The 12,729-nt window shown below is 49.6% G+C and overlaps 1 long non-coding RNA gene across 1 annotated transcript in view; it reads right to left on the reverse strand.

Annotated features, from left to right (window-relative positions):
- Positions 1–7,115, reverse strand: part of LOC143845188 (uncharacterized) — a 182,552-nt gene extending 175,437 nt beyond the window's left edge. The window contains exon 1 of the long non-coding RNA XR_013234307.1: positions 7,009–7,115. This is a non-coding gene — a long non-coding RNA (uncharacterized LOC143845188). The remainder of the gene's footprint in view (positions 1–7,008) is intronic.
- Positions 7,116–12,729: the final 5,614 nt, after the last annotated feature.

Raw genomic sequence — 12,729 nt, forward strand, 5'->3', positions numbered from 1 at the left:
TCACACTGCTGACTCATGTTCAATGTATGGTCTACTAAGACTCCTAGATCCTTTTCGCACACGCTACTGCCAAGACAAATCTCCCCCATCTTATATTGGTGTATTTGGTTTTTCCTACCTAAATGCAGAACTTTACATTTGTCCCTAATGAACTTCATTTTATTCAGTGTAGCCCACTTCTCGAGCCGATCAAGATCATACTGTATTCTGTTGCTGTCTTCGGTTATGTTTGCTACCCCTCCCAGTTTAGTATCCTCTGCAAATTTATTAAGTATCTCCCCTCATCCAAATCATTTATAAATATAAAAAACTACCCAGGCCCCAGGACAGATCCTTGGGATACTCGACTTGTTACTCTTTTCCTAGAAGATGCTGAACCATTAACAAGTACCCTCTGGGTACAATTTGTCAACCAGTTATTGATCCACCTGACAGAATTAGGATCCATACCACATTTTACCAAATTGTGAACAAGAATATCATGTGGAGCCTTATCAAAAGCTTTACGGAAATCCAGATAAACTATGTCCATCGCATTCCCCTGATTCAGCGAGGTAGTCACTTTCGAGAAAAAAGAGATAAGGTTGGTCTGACATGACTTGGGGCCATTTCGCACGGCTTCAAAATAGCACAATGGTTGCTAATTGGAAACGCTACTAATTTTCCATAACCCACGACGTCGTAGACAATCTGCAACAATCCTGAAACCGACCCGCAAAAAGCGCTTCGTTGTAGCGCTTTCAGGGGAATCCAGAAAAGTGGATTCACCCTCCGGATAGCGATACACTCCTGCAACCAATCTGCAACAGTAGCGCTAAAACCCTGTGCGTTACCATTGTTGCTGGTTCTTCAAAGTCCCTCCCCCTGGCTCTCTCCTCCAAACTTCCGGCGAAGCGATCGCCATTTTTTTTCTCCGAGCGAGCGGTGATAAACGCACCAGCGAGCCTCTTTCTGTTTAGAGGCTTCCCTGGCTTCAGTCCTTCACCTTTAGTCACTAAGCACAAACCACATAAAAGCCCGTTTGCTGAAATAAAGTCCCTTTATTTTTTACACATAAATTCAGCCGAAAATCGGGCCCGTGAGAGGGGGGGGGATTTTTTTTTTATCACTCGAGGCAGCGTGCCAACGATCATACAATCAAACGACAGCTCACATTAGGCAGCTGGATGGGTCTCTCCGTAGCAACGAATCTACCTAGATTCGTTGCTATGGGTCGGTTTTTTTTTTTAAAAACCTTTCTTAAAGGGAAAGGGGCTGTTTGGGAGCATGCTAACGGCTGCCCATTGGCTGCTTGACGGCCAGGGGCGGGACGAGCTTGGCAATAGCGCTTCCTTTCTAGCGATTTCTGCCGAGACCGGAAGCCTGTGGGAAACGCTAAAAAACGCAACTGATTCCACTACAAAGGCAGGTATGCATAACGACGAATTCCACTATTTTAAATGGCGATTTTTCATTCCGCAAACAATTTGCAACAAAGATCCCCGTGCGAAAAGGCCCTTGTTCTTGTGAAACCCGTTTTGAGTCTTAGAAATCACAGCTCTCTGATCCAGCTTCTAAAGGACCGAGTGTTTGATTATTTGTTCCTAAATTTTTCCAGCTACAGATGTCAGTTGGTACAAGCAGAGACAACCCGTCAGCCGAAGCTGAATAAACAGAAAGAAATTTCCAAGCTGCCTGTCATGGCCCTGTTACCAGAGGGTACCTCTGCACCAATGCCAGAGCCTGTCCTGCCAGATCCCTCGGAGGAAGAAGATGAGGAGCTGGGGCAAAGCAGCAGGATGCCAGTTACAAAGGCAAGCCCCGATAGGGATACACAACCAGGTCCTAGGCGGGCAGTCTTCATGCCCTCTGCGCCAGCAGCACCACAGCCTGCAGCTACACCCCTTCGCAGTCCAGACTGCAGGAGGGAATGCAGACGAACAGCGTTGACAGCACCCACTATCTTGACCCGGTTCCGGTTTACCTACACCTCAACGAAGCTTTGCCTGACTGATTCCCGGCTTGACGACCCTTGGTGCGACGACTGACTACGAATAGGTATTGTGGACTTGATTTATGCTTGAATGATTCTCCAGCTTTCGACCTTGGTTTGCCAAATGACTCTCCCTTCGGTATTCCTTTGAACATTGGCTGTCAAGGCTTCGGATAAGACCCGGACTGGACTTTTGACTACTCTCTGGTATGCACTCTGAACTTGGGTGACTCTGAAAGCGTGCATTCCTTTGGACTAACTCTGTGTGTGCCTGGCTAGGACAGCACATTTTGCACCCACCAATTCCCATCCTTGCGGCTAGAACTCAGAGCCAGCAGCTCCAGCCAGGATGGACCGAGCCACAGTAACTAAGTTGGCTTCCCGCAACCAGCTGCTGAAACAGCAGATGGCTGGTTTGAATGTGCAGAACCAAGCTCTGGAAACCCGAGTGCAGCAGCTCACCACTGCCGCCCAAGGTGCTCTGCCCTCCTGCCCTCTCAAGGCTCCAGAAAAATATGAGGGATGCAGGGAGGACTTTACCACGTTCCTTGACCAGGTAAAAATGTATATCAGCGCACGGCCCCGGGAATTCCCCACAGAGCAGGCCAAGGTCAGCTTTACTATCAGCCTGCTTAAAGGGCCAGCTGCCTGGTGGGCTACGCCACTGTTGATTGCAGATGCCCCCGAGCTGACCAACTTCCAGGCTTTTGTTGCCAAAATGGATGAAACATTTGGGGATGCTAAGAAGATGATCCAGACCAGCCGGTGTCTGCAACAGCTACACTAAGGGACTCAATCCGTGAGGGACTATGCTGCAGAGTTCCAGATCGGGGCACAAGACCTGGACTGGAATGAGGCTGCTTTAGTGGATCAGTTTGTGGCAGGGCTATCAGATTAGGTCCTGGATGAGCTGGTTCATGTAGACCGGCCCCGTCGTATGAACGACGGGGTGCAGTTGTACTACCTCATTGACAAACGCCTAGAGGAGTGGCTCCTCGCCCGTTCCGGAACCCAGCTACGAAACCAGGGAGAGCCATCTCCACCCTGTTTCACTGATCCCAAGGCAGCGGTTCCCCTGGATTTAGGAGAACCAATGCAACTCGGCAGTGTGCAGCCTCGATTGGACCCCAGAGAAAAACAGCAGTGCCGCACACAGAACCTCTGTCTGTACTGCTGGGGTGCAGGTCACTACACGGGCCAGTGCCCCGAAAAAACCAAGCTGGCGGGAAACGCCCGCTCCCAGCCAACTCCGGCCCTGGTCACCTGGGAGGAACTGTTGGAGCAGCTCCAGGGTTAATGCACCTACTACTGCCTGTGTGCCTGCAACTACCCTGGGGGTAGGGGCAGTGGCTCCTGGTCCCTGCCCTGTTCGACTCCGGAGCCACCTGGTCATACATTGACATCTCCTTCCAGCACCAGAACGTGGTCCCCATCACCAAGAAGCAGGTTCCAGCGAAAGTGGAAGCCATAGACAGGCGACTAATCGAGGCCAGGTGGGTGAAATGGGAGACCCAGCCCGTGTTCCTCCAGGTGCAACAACACACCGAGACCATGGTATTCAACATCACACACATGCCTCGGTTCCCATTGGTGCTTGGAATGGACTGGATTGCCAAGCACAACCCGCGCATCGATTGGGTGAAACTGGATTTACGCTTTGCCTGGGACTGTCTACATGCCACTCATACCTCCACCCCGCCTGACCTCGACGGGCTTCCGCCTGAGTAACAGGACTATGCCGATGTGTTCGAGGAGAAAGGAGCGGATCGTCTTCCCCCCCATAGAGACTATGACTGTGGAATCGACCTCAAACCAGGGGCTGCTTTACCGGTCAAGAGGCTGTATGCCTTTTCGGAACCCGAATGGCAGGCGCTTCAGGAGTTCCTGGAAAAGAACCTCCAGCGAGGCTTCATCTGTCTGTCTACCGCCCAGACCTCAGCCCCAGTTCTGTTTGTCAAAAACAAATGTGGGGAGCTGAGGATGTGCCACGACTACCGGGACCTGAGCCAGATCATGATCAAGGATTGCTACTCCTTACCCCTCATCACTGAGCTTCTGGAACAGGTGCAGGGGCCCAACTGTTTACCAAGCTGGACCTGCGGGGGGCTTATAACTTGATTCGCATACATACGTCAGGGGGATGAGTGGAAAACAGCATTTGGTACCTGTTACGGCCAGTTTGAGTACATTGTCATGCCCTTTGGCCTCTGCAATACTCCCGTTGTGTTCCAGCGGTTCATTAACGATGTTTTCCGGGACCTGTTGGATCGGTTTGTTATCATTTAACTTTATGATATCTTGGTGTACTCCCGCTCTCGCCAGCACGCAGGCCATGTACGGCAAGTCCTCCAATGGCTCCGGGACCATGGGCTTTATGCTAAGCTGTCCAAGTGCTCTTTTTCCCAGTGTTCCATGGACTTCCTCGGGCACCGTCTTACCGCCCAGAGGGTGCAGATGCATCCAGCCAAAGTACAAGCTATACTCCAGTGGGAGGAGCCCCAGAACCGAAAAGAGCTGCAACGGTTTCTGGGGTTCGCCAACTACTATAGAACCTTCCTCCCTGACTATGCAGACTTGGCTCACCCTTTAACGCAAGTTCTGAGGACCAAGTGCCCCTTCCAGTGGGGACCAGCTGCAGCACAGGCCTTCCAGAAGCTCAAGGAGTGCTTTGTCTCTGAACCCTGTCAAGGGTACCCTGACCCAGAGAAGCCTTTCCTGGTAGAGGCAGATGCCTCGAGCTCTGCCCTGGGGGCCATTCTCCTACAACCCCATTCAGGAGTTGGTCCACCCAGGCCTTGCGCTTACTGCTCCTGGCAATTCACCCCCATGGAAGAAACCACACTATCTGGGAACGGGAGCTGCTGGCTTTTAGGCAGCTTTTGAGACCTGGCGCCACCATCTAGAAGGAGCTACACTGACCACCGGAACCTGGAGTACCTCCAGTCTGCCCACTGCCTGAACCAACACCAGATCCAGTGGGCCCTCTTCTTTGCCAGCTTCAATATTCGGATCGAGTACATTCCCAGAAGCTAGAATAAGAAAGCGGATGCTCTCTCCAGACAACCCCAGTATCATTTGGACACAGAGGCCACACCGGCTCCCCGCTACTACCTGCCTCGGTTTTTGCTGCCCTGCCAGACCAGCTCGAGCTGCAACAACAGGTCCGGGATCGACAGGCCGAAGATCCATGGATTCAGGAGTGGATCCAGTGGCTTCAGGAACAAACCCGGGGAACGGTCAGAGTATCACATCCAACAGGGTATCTTACACAATCGGGATTGTGTAATACTCCCGACTGCTGACCTCCGCAGCAGTCCTGAATTCAACCCACGATGACCCAGTGGCCGGACACTTTGGCCAGTACAGGACCCTGCAACTGGTCATCCAATATTTCTGGTGGCCCCAAGTATGGGCAGATGTGGAAAAATATGTGGCCTCCTGTCCAACGTAGACAGGCCAAATATGCACCCGGTAGACCCGCAGGACTATTACAACCACTGCCTCCACCCTCTGGCCCCTGGCAGGAACTCACCATGGACTTTGTGACCGACCTGCCTGCCTCAAAGGGATTCCCCACCATCCTGGTAGTGGTGGACCGCTTTTTGGAGATGGGGCACCTCATCCCTTGCCAGGGGTTGCCCAAGGCTCGGGAGACAGCTTGTCTGTTCATGGCTCACATTTTCAAGTTCCATGGCCTCCCTGATCACATAGTCACGGATCGTGGCGTACAGTTCTCCTCCCGCTTCTGGCGTGAGCTGCATGCTGCCCTTGGAATCAAGACCAGCCTCTCAAGTGCACATCACCCCCAGACAGACAGCCAAACGGAGAGAGTCAATGGGAACATTGAGCAGTACCTTCGGTGTTATGTATGCTACAAGCAGGATGACTGGTTGCGATGGCTCCCTTTGGCTGAATTCACGTATAACAACACTACCCATACGTCTACCCAGATGACCCCATTCCAAGCCATATATGGATATCATCCCCGGTTCCTGCTGGACACCATTTGGCCACCAACAGTTCCCCAGGCAGCCACCGATCTGGAAGAGTTGCAAGTGCAACACCAGGTGTTGAAAGACACGCTCCAGGAGGCACAAGACCGTTACAAGGCTCAAGCAGATGTCCACCGGACTACAGGGGCGCCTATTGTTGTCGGTGACAAGGTTTGGCTTTCAACCCGGCACATCAAGACCAGTCTAACATCCAAGAAGCTGGATGCCCGCTTCATCGGGCCCTTCGAAGTGATTGAACAGGTCAACCCCGTGGCGTTCCGGCTACGCCTGCTCTGCTCCTATTGCGTGCACCCCATGTTCCACCACTCACTACTGCAACTCGCCTCGCCAGATAGCTCCCAGCCAGCCGCGTCAAACCCTCCAGCTCCTATGTTGGTTGAGGGAGAAGTAAGAGGTCTGGCAAATCTTAGACTCCCGGCTACATCGTGGTGCCCTCTAGTGTCTGATGAACTGGGAGGGGTATGGACCTGGAGAACACACCTGGGAACCCGCCGACAGTGTTCACGCTCCAGAGACTTCCATCACCATTACCCTGCCAAGCCAGGACCGGGCCCTGGGGGGGGGGAATGGTGTCATGGTCCTGTTACCAGAGGGTGCCTGTCCTGCCAGATCCCTCGAAGGAGGAAGATGAGGAGCTGGGGCAAAGCAGCAGGATGCTGGTTACAGAGGCAAGCCCCAATAAGGACACACAACCAGGTCCCAGCCAGGCAGTCTTCATGCCCTCTGTGCCAGCAGCACCAAGCCTGCAGCAACACACCTTCACAGTCCAGACTCCTCTCCAGAGCGCAGGAAGGAATGCAGATGAACGGCTTTGACAACACACTGTCAAAGTGCTTGGCTGAGAGCAAGGGAGGAAGCTAGATGGGGCCCAGGTGGGGCTGATTCAACGGATGGAGACTGAATACAGGTGCAACCACTTAGCCTGTCAGCTCAGCCTGCATTTAAGCATGGCAAGAGTGCTTCTCAGTGTGGGTGCAACTTTTGCACAAGCCCACCCGCTACCTTGACCCGGTTCCGGTTTACCTATGCCTCAACGAAGCTTTGCCTGACTGATTCCTGGCTTGACGACCCTTGGTACGACGACTGACTACGAATAGGTATTGTGGACTTGATTTATGTTTGAATGACTCTCCAGCTTTTGACCTTGGTTTGCCAAATGACTCTCCCTTCGGTATTCCTTTGAACATTGGCTGTCAAGGCTTCGGATAAGACCCGGACTGGACTTTTGACTACTCTCTGGTATGCACTCTGAACTTGGGTGAAAGCGTGCATTCCTTTGGACTAACTCTGTGTATGCCCAGCTAGGGCAGCACACTGGCGATTGCAAAAAGCTCGTTTTCGTATTTTACTTTCTCAGTAAACTTATTTCTGAATTGGTTTTTTTTTCAGGGATACAAACAAAGTCTTCAACCCACTACCTAATTCTTATATTTTAAGTCATATAATTTGGGTCTATTAGTATCAAAGGTCCATAAAGGTAACTATCTTATAAATGACTTATAAATAGTTACCTTTATGGACCTTTGATACTAATAGACCCAAATTATATTATATGACTTAAAATATAAAATATAAGGTATATAAAATATAAGAATTAGGTAGTGGGTTGAAGACTTTGTTTGTATCCTGGAAAAAAAACCAATTCAGAAATAAGTTTACTGAGGAAGTAAAATATGAAAACAAGGTTTTATACCTAGGAACTCGTACTGAATAAAGCTTTTTTGCCATCGCCAGCTTGGAAATTTCTTTCAGTTTATATAGCTACAGATGTCAAGCTGATGGGTCAATAATTACCCGGATCCTCCTTTTTCCCTTTCTTGAAGATGGGGACAATATTTGCCCGCCTCCAATCATCTGGCACCCCACCTGTTCTCTAAGAAGTGTCAAAAATAATAGACAGAGGTTCAGAGATGTCATCTGCAAGTTCTTTTAGTACCCTTGGATGCAGTTCATCTGGCCCAGAAGACTTTGTTTCATTTAAAAAAAACTAGGTGTTTGTGGACTGCTCCAATAGTGATCCTAGGCCACCATTCCCATCCCCCATGTTGTGTTACGTTTTTGCCACATTGATCACTATTTCCCTCACAAGAGAAGAGTGAGGAGAAATAGGAGTTAAGCAGTTCAGCCCTCTCTTCATCATCTGTTATAATTTCACTTTCTTGTCCTCGCGGTGGTCCCTATTCTTTTTCTTACTTGAAATATAACTAAAGAAGACTTTTTTGTTGTTGTTGTTGTTGTTGTTATCATCTTCATCATGTGAATAAATAAATAACTAATAAATAATAAATAGAATATAAGACAGATGGACTCACATTCTAGCTGTATCTGAAGAAGTGAGCAGTGATTCACAAATGATCCTTCAATGCCACAAACAAATTTAGTTAGTCTTAAGGTGCTCCTGGACTCTTGCTCTTTTGGGCCAGTCTCTCTCTCGCTCTCAACCTAACCTCACAAGGTTGCTGTGAGAATAAAATGGAATAAGGGAGAATGGTTGGAACTCCATGGAGGAATGGCAGGTTAGAAATGTATGAAACAGACAAGCATACTAGCAAACTAGCAACAACAAAGAAAAAAGGGTTGGGGAAGAGAGATTTTGCTTTCTCCTTCTGAATGTTAAGCAGCAGGGTGGACTCTGGACACCCCTTAAAGGCAGGCCCTATTTGCTAGTGGGTGCTCAGGCCAGGGCAAGCGGATTTTCAGGCTGCTGCTGCACCTGCCTACCCTCACTCCCTCTCCCTACCCCCAAACATGTACCCTTAATCTGGAAGGGGGCTACTGACCTGGAGGTCTATAAAACTACCTCTTCAGATACCACACCTTCTTTCTCTTCCCCTGGCCTTTTTGGGAAACAAACCTTGAAAGAAAAAGATGGGGTGGAAGCCATGCTCAGTGTGCCCATACTGCAATGTGCACATGATTAGTGACATGTATGCACTTTGGCTGAATACTGCATGTCTCAGTAAGAGGTTCTTCAAGTCCCCTGGTCCCAAGCTATAAAAGACCTTCTAGGCTAAAACCATGACCTTGCACTGGGACCAGCTAGCAATCTTGCGGCTGCATTTTGGACTAACTGAAGTGTGCATAACTTTGTGGTTCTTGAAGGTGCTACGGGACTCAAAATTTGTTCTGAAGTGTCCAAACCATTTCCAAAGCAGTCCCACACAGGGAATATGAGAGTCATCTGGTGAGGCAGTTGCCAGAGCATGGACCACCCTAGATGGGTCCCCAGTCTTGTAGTAGGGCTGCCACTGGCTCATCAGCTAAGGTCATGGTGCACCAGAGAAATTCTGCACACCCAGTTACAGACCAGAATGACACAACATTCCCAAACTGCAAACTTGCTTGTTCAGGGGGAATAGCAGCCTATCTAAAGTAAGCTTTCTTCTATGTAGAAAGGAGTTATTGTCAACGATGTGGTCCAAAAGCAGAACCCAACATAGGAATCCAGTTCTGGTTGTTCAGATTTCCCACTTCTGTGGTCAGCTTTAGACTAAACCAGCAGTCTCATCTGGGACTACATAAGGAATAATAGAAAGCCACAGAGTTGGCACAGCACATAGAACTCGGAAGACTGTGCAACGGGTGATCCCCCTCCCATTCAAAGGTGAAATTCAATTGTGCTGCCATCAAGTGACATTTGGCTTCTAGTAAATTGGCCCTGTTGGCAACAGCTGCTCAAGAAAAATCAATGCCAAATTCAATTTTTATCTGCATTTATTGAAAATATTTGTGCAATTCAACAGCCAATATGTAACATCGTGTCTGCGGGTGGGAATATGGTTTCCCAAAGGGGAAACTTGCCAAACATTTTTCACAAATAATGAAAAACTGGAAAACATTTAATTTCAAATTGATCTGGAAACAAATAAATGGCTTCCATCTTTCAGATTTCTAATATATTATGCTATACTTTCATTTACAGACAAATCCAGATAGCTGAACTGACTGTCAGATATGTAGTAATATGGATAATTGGTTCTAAACCAATTATAATTGTAATATAATTGTAATATAATTGTAATTATAAAAGATAATTGCTTTAGGATGCTTAGGGCTAGTCCTGCGTTGAGCAGGGGGTTGGACTAGATGGCCTGTATGGCCCCTTCCAAATCTATGATTCTATGATTCTATGATTCTATTCTTACCTTTGCTAAAAAGTAAAAAAACCTGAAATGTAGAAATTAACTGCCTGTGATCATTAAATGTTTGGTTGGTAGGATTTAACTTTGAGACCACATGGCTGTGACCCAAAAAGACCTAAAAGATGGACACTGTGCACGGCGGCTCTCTCTCTCTCTCTCTCTCTCTGTATCAAAATGTATTGCCTCTTGGCTCTGAAGGAAGGAACGTCTGGAAAGAAGCGGGTTTTTCTAAGGGCTGCTCAGAAACCAGTGCTGGATGCTGCTGGTCAGAAAGGGGGCAGGAACTAAGCCTTTGATGCTCAGGCAGAAGCCAGAAATCTTTGGGCCATTTCGCACGGCTTCAAAGTAGCAGAATGGTTGCCAATTGGAAACGCTACTAATTTGCCATAACCCACGACGTCGTAGACAATCTGCAACAGTCCTGCAACCGACCCGCAAAAAGCGCTTCGTTGTAGCGCTTTCAGGGGAATCCAGAAAAGTGGATTCACCCTCCGGATAGCGATACACTCCTGCAACCAATCTGCGACAATAGCGCCAAAGACTTGTGCGTTACCATTGTTGCGGGTTCTTCAAAGTCCCTCCTCCCGAGCCTTTCCTCCAAACTTCCGGCGAACTGTCCGCCATTTTTTTTCTCCGAGTGAGCGGGGATCTACGAGGCAACGAGACAGCGACTGGCTTTCAAGCACGATCACTTTCGGAAATTCTGCCCGGACACCACAAGAGTATTTCAAAAGCACAGTGGCACACACCGTCACGTTCCAAACATTTGCCCAAAGCTTAAAACCCCGTCTACCTTCGGCCAGTACTAGCGGAGTCAACGTACAGGGAGCATTTTAAAAAACTTTCCGCTGAGCGTGCCAACGAACGTTCGCCGCTCGCAGTCTCCTGTTTAGCTTAGAGGGGTTCAATAGAAATGATTCGAGGTGATATCATGAGGGGCGGTTTATGTGTAGGGGGTCTTTGTGTAGTTCCGGGTGCGTGGTTGTGCTTGGGTGCGGACAACCCCTTCCATCGGCGGCTAGACCTCCGGCAAGCGGAGTCGCCGTCCACCGTTCATTTTAAAAAACTTTCTGCTGAGCGTGCCAACGAACGTTCGCCAGTAACATGTCATTGATTTATGCTTTGGTTGGTGAATATTATTGGGGAACTGTCGCGTACCGCTGCACTTGCTCTCGGTTTTACACCGGCATGCGTTTTTGTAATGGCGGACATTTCAGTAAAATGGCTCCCGCTGCATGTTCAAACTGCTCTTCTCGCGTGTGGACGAATCAGCGCATGCGAGAAGTCAAACAACAAGGGCGCTAATCTGGCCATTAGGAGCAGATCCTGTTCCCGCGCGAGGAGTTTTGAACGTGACATGTGACCTCATGTGGCCAATGTGCGTGTCCCCTACTGCCCTCCACCAATCAGGAGCCGGCTAGTCCCTTTGTCTTTGTGTGCGGGAAGGTATATGATCCGTTGCACCCTGCACCTCGCACCACCTCCATTTTGCTCAGCTACTTGCGAAGGCACCATGGAATCTTCTTCGCAAGCGTCGTCCGTCCCGGCAACCGGCCGTGGGCCAACATGGAGGGACGCGGAGATCAGGGACCTGATCGCGATTTTCTCAGAAGAGAAAATCCAGGACGCCTTCCAGTCCTCATACAGGAATCGGGAGGTCTTTGAACAAGTGGCCATCAAGATGCGTGCCCTGGGCCACAACAGGACCGGCCTTGAATGCCGGTCAAAAACTAAAACAATGCGGGCGGAGTACATGCGGGCCGTGAACCACAACAAGGGTTCCGGCAACGAGAAGGTGACCTGCCCGTACTTTGAGGAGCAGCACCTGCTGTACGGCGACGGGGAAGGAGCCGGCAGGCCGAAGCGCGTCGGGAGGAGCCTCAAGGTGGTTCGGAAGCCGGCTGCCCCTTGCTGTGTGGTTCAGGTTGTATGCTTGCTCCTTTTTCACTATTTTCTGCTCTTGTCCACAGAGACACAGATGCCTGGGACGGTGGTCCTCGAGTCCCCAGCAGCGGTGGCCGAGGACAGTGATTCCGGGGCGTCAACAAATGTTGGTGAGTATCAGTTGCAATAAGGGGGGGGGGTTTAACTGCTTTGTGCTTTTCTGTTTGTGCAGGGCAGCAGCACTGCTAAGAGACAGAAGAGAGTCCCTCTACGTTGCTGCTTTAGGGTTTGAAGCTTGCTTTGCCACACTTTGGTCCTAAATCATGTTTTTTTTTCCTTTTTGCAGATTTCATACCCGGGACCCAGGAGGAGGAGGAGCGTGGGGTGGCTGGACCTCCTGCCCAGCGCAGGCGGATACAGATCCAAGATGGTGAGCGTGCATGAACTGTTCCTTTCGAGCCATGGCTGCAGGACAATGTCGCAAGCCACTAACCATGTGCTCCCTTTTCATTGTTGTGAGTCTTGCTGTGAAAGTAGGCAAAGGAAAAAGGCCACCATGGGCAAACAAACAGTAACTATGTGCTCCCCTGGCATTGTTTTGAGGCTTGGTTTACCAATATGTAACCAAGAAAGGCCACCATGGGCAAACAAACAATAACTATGTGCTCCCCTGGCATTGTTTTGAGGCTTGGTTTACCAATATGTAACCAAGAAAGGC

This window comes from Paroedura picta, chromosome 9 (assembly GCF_049243985.1).
Source record: "Paroedura picta isolate Pp20150507F chromosome 9, Ppicta_v3.0, whole genome shotgun sequence".
Taxonomy (NCBI): Eukaryota; Metazoa; Chordata; class Lepidosauria; order Squamata; family Gekkonidae; genus Paroedura; species Paroedura picta.